Here is a 12,659-nt window from a genome sequence, read left to right on the forward strand (position 1 = left end):
TCTTTCAGTTATGGTGGAGGCATGAACTCCATCACTGAAAGTAACTTTTAAATGCTCTTATTGGGAGGAACTAGACCAGTTATCCAATTATCAAATATCTACTTTTAGAGCTGGAAGTGGAGGATGGGTAGGGGAGCAGTGGAGAGGAGGAAATGAAGGCAGTACAATTCACTCATTATTAAAGTGGAGTCCCTAATACACTAAAATACACCAGAAGTGAAAGTAATTTCCATTTTAGGGGAAATGGTATGCTAATAGAGAAATTGTTATTTGGGATAAAGATCTTGAGGCCAACTGAAAAAGTAAATCCTATGTTGACAACTTGATACTGACTAGAGTGGTGCCTATTGTCTGTGTGAAGGTCTTAGATATTCCAACATATCCTGCATCCTTTATAAGTGCAATTTGCGGAAATATTTCTTAAGGCCACAAAAGCTATAGACAGCATAAAATTAATGCTTAGTTTGCACAAGAAATAGGCAAGAGAGAAAAAAAGATGAAGATAATTACAGCAAAATTTACAGAAAATAAAGTTGGTGAAAAAATTCCCCAGGACACTACAAGGTTTGGCAATACTTATTCAGCTGTTGAACCCTACAGCAAGTCTTGTTGCTCTTCTCTTTCTGGGGAAAGCTCCAGGTCACCTTCACAGGGTCTGATTTTGAGAGAAAGCACATCCTCAGGTGTGCTTCCAACTCTTCAGATAAAGGAGAAAACTCATATGTCTGAACATAACATTGATGGATGTTGCCAGGCAAGGGATGACCTTAGGAGATGGGAAGATTGCATTTTAATGCAACCAGAAACTAAAGCACTATGCCACTTTCTCAGTGAACATCAGGGATATCTTTCAAATGGCTCCTTTATTATTCTACCTGGTAAGGCATACACAGCACATGGGCACAGAAAATGCTCTTGCCCTCTGTGGCCTTCTCAGGTCTCCCAGAACTCACTTTGGGGGAAGATTCACATTAACAGGTGAGCCAAAGCACCTTTGCAGGACTGGACATCTTCAGAGACTCCATGGTTTGGGAGAACACCCATTAGTAGAAGGGGAATGCTTCAGAATGTTCTGAAAAGGTTCCTTCTGTAGGAGATCAGAGTTTACTCCAGAAAGAATGTATGTGCCACCTGCCAGTCATTGAGCTTCCCAGCAACCCACACTCAGACTCCTAACTCCTTGAGCTGGAGGGAGACTCAGAGTCAAACCAGACCACAGTGACTGGCAGGAGAGCACAAGCTGTCAGCTGGAAAGCCATGACACCAACTCCAAGAGAGCACATCTCAATATATTACAATGCATTAGAAATATTAAGGCACTTCAGCTTGTGTAGTTTAGAAGTTATGAGCACAAAGGGCATTTGCCTTTTAATAATGTTTTTATGAGCTGCCTGAGTGGCTTGCAAGCAGTTCAATATCCATTGCTGCATACCATTACTGCTGTATTTTCTAGAAGACTGCTTGGGAAACACAAGAAAGAAAATTACTGTGATCAAAGTCAAATTACAATACACAATTGCATTTCTGTGAATGCTCTATCCAGCTAATACAAATAGACTGGAAAAAATCGATTCAACAAGATTGTCGGAAAAACAAAGCCATGCTTCCAAAACCATGCCCCTTGGAGGTATGCTTTTAAATAACTCTGTGCTCCACTTACATGGTTTATAATGTCAATGAGAATTTGAAAGGATCTGTAAAAGGGAATGGTTTTGAGTTCTTCTATTGGATGTCTTAGTGTGCAGATAATATCACAAACAAAATATTTTGCTCTTGCTCAAGACTAATTTGATTCTGAAATGTCATAAGTGAATGGACTCCTGCAAGATAGAGTTTTGCATTTTCAACTGTATTTCCAAATCCTTAAACACCCACTCATTAGTATACCAAATACATTTTCAAATGAGTGCTTTGGTATGTTAGCATTGTTGTAAGCTAACAATATTTCCACAATATGTTTCTTGTGCCTTGCAGAAAATATTCTTGAAATGATAGTGGTTATAAATTCTTCATATTGCTGAATTTATGAAGCCTGCGGATTATGCTATTTATTCCTCACAAAGATTGTTCCCTACCTAAATAATTTTATGATTCTAAGACGTTTGTAAAAATACTCACATCCCTTCTTGACAATTCATTGCTTCAGAAGTAGATAAACATACTGGGATCTTCATTAATTTTTTCCCACAGTCACATTTTCAGTGTGAATTGTAAATAAACACAAAACTTCATATTTATTCATTATTTGGGAAGACATTCTAATTTCAGAAGTACTTTGCTGGGACGTTGACTGAGAGGATGTGGAAAAGGCACAAGCCAATTGATTTTAGCTTTCAAATTAGAGTTGTTGTTTACACTCTTTATAGTCAATCAATCTCAGTGAATTACCTGCAGGGAAAATTCAGATATCTGGTATTAATCTCAAAGATGTTCATGCATTTTTGGTCAGGAAAAGAAGCCAGACATTTTGAATAAACTAATGTCTTTTATGATTTTAGCATGCTGGGGTTTCAATTTTGGGTTGCAACTGCAACCTTGACACAGTTGCTGCCTGGCTGGCTTAGCCCTTAAACTAAAACTTAGATGAAATCCAAATACTTTTGACACTGGTGGGAAACTTTGACTCCATTATAGCAAAGCTCTGTGTAGGTCTTGGAGGGTTTTCATGCCCTTATGTTAGTCTCAGGTTGAACCCTTTGGGAAGAGTGTCTACATCCAATACTGTCAGAGAGGTCTGACTTGGCCACACTGACAACATCTGATGCACCAGCTCCATGCAGTGCCATAGTCCAAACGTGGTGCATGGGGGACATAGGCACAGCCTTTATCCATACTAGCAACACTGTTTGGGAAAACAGAGCAGCAGCATCTCTAAGTCTGGCTGGAAAAACAATGGTCCTGTTTAGTGCATCTTTTCATAAATTTCTTTCTTCAAAACCTCACATTTTTTGAGCAAGGCAGAGTGCAAGAACAAGTGGGGTTTTATTCTTCTCATGTGTAGTGACGCACAGGGAAACATGAAGGGCAAGAGGTGAACTCGGGGTGTTCTATGGGGCTCCAGAGCAAAAGCAGACATTAGGATGGTTTAGGAAGGTTATTTTGATAACCTTAGGAAGGTTATTTTGATAGCCTTTCCTGTGGCCCGGTGGTAGCCCTGAATATGTTTTGTAGATACACTTGACAGTCAAGGGACTAAACCGTGCATTTTCTACATCAGCAGCAGTCAGCTTTTGCTGTGCCAATTTATGTCAGTTTATAGGAAGCCTTAATTCTTGTTTTGACAGCTACAGAATTGTTCTATGGCCCTGAAGGACTGATTATGGTTTTCCTACCTTCAGCCTTTTTCAGACATTCAAATCCTAATGACAGTTGTACTATGTTTGGATTTGGTTTTGTTTTTAATAAAAGGTGCTTGGCAGATAAATGGTATAATCCTTTGGGTCCAACATTTCAGCATTAAGGGGGGAAATGGATTTCTTTCTGAATTACTTGAAAAATATTATCTCTAAATTTTATGGATTCCTTTTCGATTCCTGGATGGATATCCAGATGGGATTGTCATCTGACAGAGAGGACATTCATTTTATAGTTAGTCTACATGAGAGTTTGACTTCTATTGTTAATTGAAGGTAGGTGTGTGGCTTCTTCACATGCTGGCAGTAAAATGCTGAGAAACAGGATTGCATAGGTGCAACGCTGCCAACAACGTGGCCATAATGACTGTGCTTTACTTGGAATCATCACTTAGGATCTCATTAGCTCCCATTAAAAGACATGACTTTAAACTTTTGACATTAGATGTGCAAATACATCATTAACACCTTTTAGTCCATCATCTGTACTGCAGCACTTCTAGTTGCAATTGAACAGAAATTTGTTCTGGAAATAACCTTTGCATGCACTAAAGCTACATTAAGAAGATAGGGGGTTTTCTATTCCCCTCTTGCATATTAAAGCAGTGATATTTATTTACTTAGATTGTCTTTGTGTCACTAACAATAACACTGACACATTTCCTTTTACCCATCTTTGCTAAGGGCTGTAGGACGACATATCCAACATTTTCATGTGGTACTTCATCACCTGCCAACATGTCCAACTCACGTTCATGTGTTTTACAGGTTTTCTCTGGAGAGTCGCTTCCTTTAACTCCATTGCCTAGCTGGTTACCAAATGTTTACAAATGATTAACAGGCTTTATGGAATTCAGGTCAAAGATATCATGTGGCACTACAGAGACTTAGTTGCTCCATTAGGAACAAATGCTTAGAAGTCCATTTTGGCCATGTTCAGCTCAATTATAGGACTGAGATACAGACCACATGCAATGAATTTTCATCCTGTTCTGGCACTGCAGCACATTTAATGGAAAACAGCTCAGTGTGCGTTTGCCTGATCTACCTTTTCCACATGATGATTTTATATGGGAATTTGCCAATGAAACTTACCAGTGTGCTTTTGTTCATGCTATAAACAAACACCAGGGCAGACAAAGCAGATAGAAAAATGGAATTAACATTATTCTGCTATTCTGCAATGGCAAGCCTAACCTTCAACAAAAATTGAGCTTCTGCATGCAATATCACTGCTTGAGCACCATGAGAACCTGATTTACAGTTTGCCATGAGGGAAGAAAGAAGGCTTTATCCTTACCATTCCTACTTAGACCAAAGTATCTGCATCAATGGTATCTGAGCCAACTAAGGTAGCATTGTAAGAAGTGTGGGTAATCAATGACTACGGTGACCTGGGTGCCTGAAATACACCAACCGAAAATACTCCTAGGATAGGCCACATTTTGTAGATGAGAATAATCATGCAGTTGCTGTTGTGACCAAGATATGAACATGCAGTCCTTCAAATACTTGAGGCAAAAAGTTGGCAAAAGGATCAGTATAGAGGATTCAGAAGAAATAGCTGAAGAATCTATATGCAAAATGTTGAGGAAGGAAAGAATTAAGATGGACTTATTTGGTACTTGGTGTCTTAGAAGGTAATTCTTTTTCTGGAAAACCTTAAAAGTACAGGCACCACTTGAAATATATAGAGCAGCAATGAGTTACAAACAATGTGATTCCTATGTCTTTTGACATAGGTTTAAGTAAGAATGTGTTTAAGTAAGAATTCATCCACAGGAGTGTGTCTTCTCCATTTACACTGAGACTCCCCTATGCAGGGTTTTTTCCCCCACTGCTTTTGTTCTTTCTACCTGTTCTACTTTGCCCAAAGGAGAGAGGGAGGTTTAAATTACTGAGCTGCATTTGAAATATAATTTCCCAACAGGTAAATAACAGTGATGAAACACTTGTTCTTGTTTAAATTTGACTTCCATATTCAGGCATGGTTAAGTCACATCTTCATATACTTAGAGAAGCTTGATTGCTACTTCAAAACCTACAGCCACAGGACTCAATAGAACCTTCACCATGGTTTTTGTAGTTTTGCTGTTACTTATTGCACAAGCAGCTGCTGAAACTCTTTGTCCACTATTCAAACCCCAGTGTGAAACTGCATTCAGCTGATTTTATACCGTCTGTTAAAAAAAATTCTCTCTTTGCACAGAATGAAGCACTGAGCAACTGCATGCAACAAAATAATATTTCATCTAGTAGACAGTGGTCTCATCTATGTGCAAGTAACACAAGATGGAAAGAGGAAACTTTGTCCTAGGGCTCAGAATTATCATCAACTTCATCTGCCCCCGCATATTCCCCTGAAGGGCAACTGCCAATCTCAAACCAGAGTATCTGCAGAGGTCTGAAGAAGGGGGCATTTAAGTGAAAATTACTTACCTTTACTTTCTTGACTAAATCATAAATTTTACAAGAAAACAATTCTCTAGTCATTTCTTCAACTTTGTAGGAGGAACCAGTTTTTCTGAATAATAAGACCACTGCTGGTGTGGTGACCAAGCCCTCTTTTTTGCCCACTCCTGCTCTGTATTTGATGTGCTGCTGCTGTTCCTGCTATCCCACCCTGTTTTGGTGGGTGTCATGCTCCTTCCTGGCAGAACTGCTGGATCAGTCCAGCCCCCTCCAGCTGTACCCCCAGAGCAATGGTACGGTAGGAAGTGATGGTAGGAAGAGATATATTAATAAAGGCAGATTAGACAAAACCTTAGTGCCTTTCACAATGGCAGGGCATGCTGAGTTTTAATTCCTAGAGATCTGATCTCCAGCTATCTTGTAAGTGCTGTTTCTTAAGAGGTTGGTATGGTGCAGTATATGCTTTTCTCAGCCCTTCATCTTTCAACCTGGATGAGCTATGGAGTGAGGCTGGGGCCTCACTGCATCCATCCTTTACATCTAGCCTAACAGGGCCTGCCTCATCTCATGAGAAAGTGGATCTCAGAGCAGAAATATAAGAAATGCAACAAATAAATTAGATGCTCACACAGTTCAACAAAATTTCTTGTCACTTCCTATGAGCCAGAAAGAGAAAGAAAGCACCACTTCTGCCACAAAAAAAAAAAAAAAAATCCACATAGCTTTAACAGGTCAGTTGAACAGGTTTTCTCTTGACAATTTTCAAGTGTGTTTTGCTTCATCCATTACATTTGGTGTTCTGTTCCAGGCTGCCAGGTTTGAAGGAGAAAATGCCCAATAGCAGCACAGTACACATTGCTGGTACCTGTGGTAAAACTGCTGCCTCATGTGTGCTCCAATGCAGGCACCACAATGGAACAAAGTGCTTGCTGATTGCCCACAAAAACTTAATGCACTCCAAATTTTGACTCACACTTTCTGTCCCTTTGCAGAGAGCTGGGATCCTTGCGCTGTGTAAGAGCAATCATACCTGCTTCACATCGACACTTCTAAAATAGTTGAATTCAGGGTTGGCAGGTTCATGGCAGCTCCTGGGGTTGCCAGCCATCCTCCCTATTGGCCCCATCTCCAGCATGGTACCCGGATGCTTACAATGCTGAAGCAAGGGGCTGCAAACAACCATAAACTCAGACAAATGCACCTGGGGGGATTGTGAAGAGTAGGAGTACGTAGTCAAAGCATGAGGGTGACTCTTGCACCCAGGCCCCTTGTACCCACGCTGCTCCATGTGCAGCCCCTCACTGCACCAAGACTACATGGAGAGGCCACATACCAGGCTCTTGTGCCTCAGCATTTAAAGAGCTGAAATGTAATAATTTGAAAATGCATCCTCCAAGTATCTTACAAGCATCTTCTCCTACAGATGCACAGAGCAGGGACGCAGCCTATTTCACTATCAGCTCCTCAATGAGAGCAGAGGGCTGGGTATATTTTTTAGGTAATGAGGTTACAAAATTACTTCTAGTGCAGTGAATACTTGCAAAGCCACCTGTGAAATTTTCAGTGGAAAGCACAGACTATGGGAAGAGTGGGAGAAAACAAGCTGCAGGGGTGTCTGCAGGAGGTAGGGCAGCTTCTCCTGCTCTCTCTGCCCTGTGCCTGTACTCAAGGCAACCTTCAGGACCCCTAAGAACACCTAATTTAAATTGCTTGCATTCTCAGGCCTGTAAAAATATCAGATATGGGTTTTGTTAACTTGCAAGGCAAGTTCACAACACTGATTAGCTGACAGCACATCAAGTGTGATACAGAGCACCAAGGGCAGAGAGCAGTAGCTGCCTCATCAGTTCAAAAATCATGGACAGGAACTTATTTTTGTCATAGAGCAATGATGCCATTTTTGTTTTTAAGGGTCTATCACTCTGTTGAAGGCAGGTGTTAGTGAACTGCTGCTTCTGATTCTACCAGAGCATATGCTCCTTGGGGAGTGGTAGGTGATGGGAATGCACATCATGAGGTCCAAAAAATAAGCGCCATATGAAATGCTCAGCCCTGACCAGGAGCTTGCACCCCTTGTCTTGCCTTGCAAAATGTTGTGTTGCCTCATGCATCTTGGTGCCATCTACAAAGCAGAACAAAATATACCTTGTTAAAATGGAATCACTCTGTAAGTGACATGAAAAGAGAGAGGATATTTTAGTAAGAGGCACAGCTTCACCAAGAAGTCATGGATCACCACATCCAACTTAATAGAACTGTTCTCATCAGAGGAAAATTAAACTGCAGCTGTCGTGTGGAGCTTTTTAACCCATCACAGCTTACCAGCAATCTGCTCTCCACTTCTGACAGAAAAGACTTTCATCCTCAGGGTAAGTGTCTTGAGGCAAGAGTGGTGTCAGTACTAATAATCAAATGATAGAGATATTTTCTTGCAGACTTGCTACTGCAGATTTTTGTCTGAACCTCCTCAGTTGTAGCGAAAGGAATACCCTGAAATCTGCATGAGGTACGTTCCTTTGGCAATACCATCAAGTCAATGAATTTCTATGAACATATTATCTGAGACAGTTGTAACCTGTCTATTCCCATACCAGATCACTAATTACCTCCATTTGCTTTCTATAATAGACTTTTTTCTCTGTGGAGGGCTTTTTGACACAAAAATTTGTTTCACTCACAGCAACTGCAAGCTGATATTTAGATTTGTCCCTCCAAGGACAGTGACTTCTCTTTTACGTTTCTGAGATCAGTCATATGAGGCAGTCCCCACCACCCAAGCTACTGCAATCACCTCCTGAACCAAGTAGTTCCTGGGCTCAAAAGTGTAGAGGCACTCAGCCATGGCCATAAAAATATCCAAAGACATTTTGCTGGGCATGATGGAAACCTGGGTTATGTTGGCCTTTAGGGCCCAGGATTTTCACAGGTTGTTTCAGTACCTGACATATTTCCCAACAACAGATGCTGTAGCCCTATATTCAGCATGTTTCAATCTCCTCTGGGAACAACAGGGTGCTTCTCCTTCTCAGGCATTTTCTTGGCCTTTTTGATAAATGCTGTCTAAAAAGGCTGCATTTTGAAATGCTGACAGGTTTGTAAAGACAGAGACTAGTTCTGCCTTTGAGGACTGGTTGTGGCCATGGTGGCAACAGGGAGGAGGCAGACAAAGGTTTGCAGACCCATCTAGTCGCATAAACCCCACGACACCGTTCTTCCCTCCCTTTGCCCAGGCGAAGTCATCTTTATTCCCTACCTCCCTCTACTTTTTCTTATTATTGAAATCTCATGGAATTTTTCCTTTACATTTTTTTTTGGGAAAATCCACTTCCCTTCAAGGGCACACTTCTTCCATTCCTATCACACTGGTGCCATGTGCTCTCTCCAACAAGGAATTGCTTCATCTGTATCCTTCTTTGAATATACATTTGTCTTAAAAGTCACAAATTATCACTTGCTGACATCTTTATTTTGTATCAAAAGAGAATATATTTCATTAATTGAATTTCTGCCTATTTTTCTGAGTAATTAAACGAGCCTATAACCCCACTGTTGCCTCGCAATGCTGACATAGAACCACAGTAAACACACCACTGCTTAGTAAAAAAATCTAGAAGACTGTAAAGAAGGCAGTGTCAATGACAAGCTTGCACACAGCTATGAGTGAAGGTTGTTTAGGACAGTTTTCAGAAATTATCTTGGTGCCATTTGGCCCAGGGACCCTCATCAGTGAAGGAACACAAGTATCTAACGTGCAAGCCACCACCAGCTTTGTAAGGAGTGGTGAGGATACTCGAAGTAATGAGGACACTGCATTTAGAGCAGTGTATTGGCTATGTTAGCTTTCTCTACCTGATATTTCCCACATAGTGTGCAATGATGCAATCCAGTGACACAGTTTGAGGTGCAAGCTTGCCAAAAGCAGGGAATGTGTGATCTGCTGAGATCATTTCATTGGTTTCATTGCTGAAACCAGCTGACTTCCATGCGCCGACCTCTCTAACAGCACTTCAAATTACATGGCAAATGAGGATTTCAGGATGCTGTGGTCGTGGATGTAATTGCGTCTGAGATGATACAAGGGTGAGGAGGATTCATTTATCAGTGGCAAAATGTCTGCTGGCAATTCATGATCTCTGTACCAAGTTTATAGTGCTGGCATGTTGGGGCTTTGTGTAAAAAGGGGCTTGTAAGATAAAATGTTGTACAGGTGTGAAGAACATGAAGTCTAGTTATTGAGGGTGTGATGACCATAAGAGAATAATGAGCAGCACATTCAGTATCTAAATCACTAATAAAAGTTTGCATTTGGTACTTGTGGCTCTGGGGAGTATATAGCAATTCTTTGTCATAATTTTCAGGTTTGCTGCATTTTTCCCTTCTTGCTGTCTGATCACTGGCACAAAGCACATTATTTACTTGGTGGCCCTATATAAAGTCTGCAGGACAAATCCTCTAGAGGTGTGTGGTTGGGTCATACTAAGAAAGCCTGGTTCTTTGCAGAGATGGGATAAGAAATACCTTCTGCAGTAGGCAGCAGAGGACTGAAGGATCCTCTGAGAAAAGTTAGTCTAGTACTTTTAGGATCAAAAAGACCTGAGGAGGGCATGGGGACATTGAGTGGGAGAATGTTTATATAATTAAAGGGCATTGAGAAATCTGGCTAAATTTAGCCCCCACACACAGCTGGGTGCATTGGCTTTGGTGTGCATGTGTGTTGTGTTCAGGGGCACGTGCTTGGACGCTTGTGCTGAGCCTTCCACAGCAATTCTGAAACTCAGTGCAGCGAGCTCTTAAAACATACTGCTGGGGGAGAGGAGCTGAGGCTACCAGCACAAAAAAAGCTGTGAAGTTTAAGCCTCATTTAAAAGCCTCTGCAGTCACCTGAAAAACCTCACTCAATGGCTCTCAAGGGAAAGACAATTCTGAGTGTTCTTTAAAGCTCCTGAAGTACTTAAGGCTATGGATATATTTGTAGGTAATGACACACAGTGGGAAAAAGACAGAGCTGATCTCCACATTCAGTATTTGTGGAGATGGATCTGCTTCTGCTGCATAAACATTGCCATGGTTCCTGAGCCTGAACACTGGCGGGCAGCTGCATGCGGTGGGATGCAAGGAGGGAAACCCTGGAGAGTACTTTTGGGCTGAGCATCAGCTGAATGAAGGCTCATTCCCCTGTGGATCTCCATCACATGAGCCAGTGAAGTAGGGGCCACCCACAGGTTAAAAATCACACTCCTCATGCAAACAAAAAAGCTGACGAGGGCATAAGCTGAAAGTGTGTTGTCTGGGGCTGCCAGATTGCTTACCTGAAGGAAACCACCAGGACACTGTCTCATCTCCCACCACAGCTGCAGGATGCACCTCTAAAGCACTCTCCTAATGCATTGAAAAGGGACAGGAAAATGGCCGTGAGAAGAGGGAAATAAGGAGATAGCTGAGGTGCTGTCCCTTCTCCCTCCCTTTCTTCTTCAGAGCACTGAGATTAGCAAGAGGGAGGGCAGCCTCTGCACCCTGCCCCTCCCGAGGAAAGCTGAACCCTGATTTAGCACTTGCTTGGCAGTTGCTCAGACCATCAAAAGACAGAGGATACCCTGAGGTGAAGCTCTATTGATGTGTAATACTTTGAACCAATGTATATTTCATTACTGTAGAGAGAGAGAATATGAATCAATAATTCAGGAGTAAGGAAAGGGGAAGGGATAGGTTGGAACCACTGCTGGGGGATGCATTTCACTTTTTGAAACACTTAAACTCTGTGGTTTTTCCAAAGACCACCTTGATTATATACCTACAGTCTTTTCAGTAAAGTCTTAAAGCCACTATACTCATCACAGGAACAATCATTCCTTACCCCATCACCCTAATCAATGAACAACATTTAACATAATGTTTCAAACCGCAAACTTCCTTCTGGAGGTTTTCTCTGATCCAGCCTCTCTCTGGAGGCAGGGGAAGAGAGAAGAGAGAGAAAATGGGGCTGGGAAACACTGAGAGAATAAAGATCAAACCAATATTAATTGAACAGTAGTCAAAAGGAGGGAGGCAAAGTAGTTACACAGATTTAATTTTGAACTGAGCCTTGAAGAAGAGAAGATAAATGAAAGAAGAAAATGAGGAAATAAAGGATTACTGATACAGGAAAAAATAACCCTGATTTTCCAGTGAAGAAAAACAGGTTGCTTTTTCTGAAGCATTAAGCTGAGATCTCAATTTCCAGCTGGAAGTATCTGGAATTTCTGTAATTTCAAAGGGCTTAGAAGAAAACTATTTTGCAAAACATGTGCCTGTTTGCTTGGAAATACTGTTCCAAACTGTTTATTTCTCAAAACATTTTTTTGAAATTGTTGAAATATCCTCTTTCCAAAGGCAGACATTTCAAATCAAAATCTTCTGATTTGAGGGTTAGAACATCTTCATCACACTAAACATTAGATATGGGTTTTGAATTGTAAAATGGTGGTATCAAAATGAAACACTGTACCTCACCACTTTATTTTTTTTTTTTTTTTAACACAGATTGAAGCTGTTTCTTCATATTGCTTGGTTTTGTCCTGAAAAATTGCACAAGAAGTTATCCTAACCTGTTTTCTCCCTTTGTGGTAACCTGTGCAAGAAGAGCAACGTGACATGTTACATGAAGTGGCAGGACACTGGATTGGTACACATTTCCTTCCATGGACTGCTCTGAAAACATTTAGCTTGTCCAAATGAAAAATGGTTTTAAAGACAAAACTTAGTATCACCCATATGTGTAAAACAGGAGTACCAGTTCTTGTGATTCATTTGTAGAATGTGCATCTCTGTGAGCCCTCATTTGTTCAATGAGAAGCAGAACAAAGGCTGGAATATCTCTTTAGATTTTCTTATGGGAGAAAAAAGAAGAAAAAAGAA

The 12,659-nt window shown here is 41.0% G+C and overlaps 1 protein-coding gene across 1 annotated transcript in view; it reads left to right on the forward strand.

The window, feature by feature from the left end:
• The window catches only part of NPSR1 (neuropeptide S receptor 1), a gene marked incomplete at both ends in the record, with an annotated part of 55,999 nt that overhangs the window by 25,736 nt on the left and 17,604 nt on the right, over positions 1–12,659 (forward strand). The window lies entirely within an intron of this gene.

This window comes from Coloeus monedula (assembly GCF_965178545.1).
Source record: "Coloeus monedula genome assembly, chromosome: 1".
Lineage (NCBI taxonomy): Eukaryota > Metazoa > Chordata > Aves > Passeriformes > Corvidae > Coloeus > Coloeus monedula.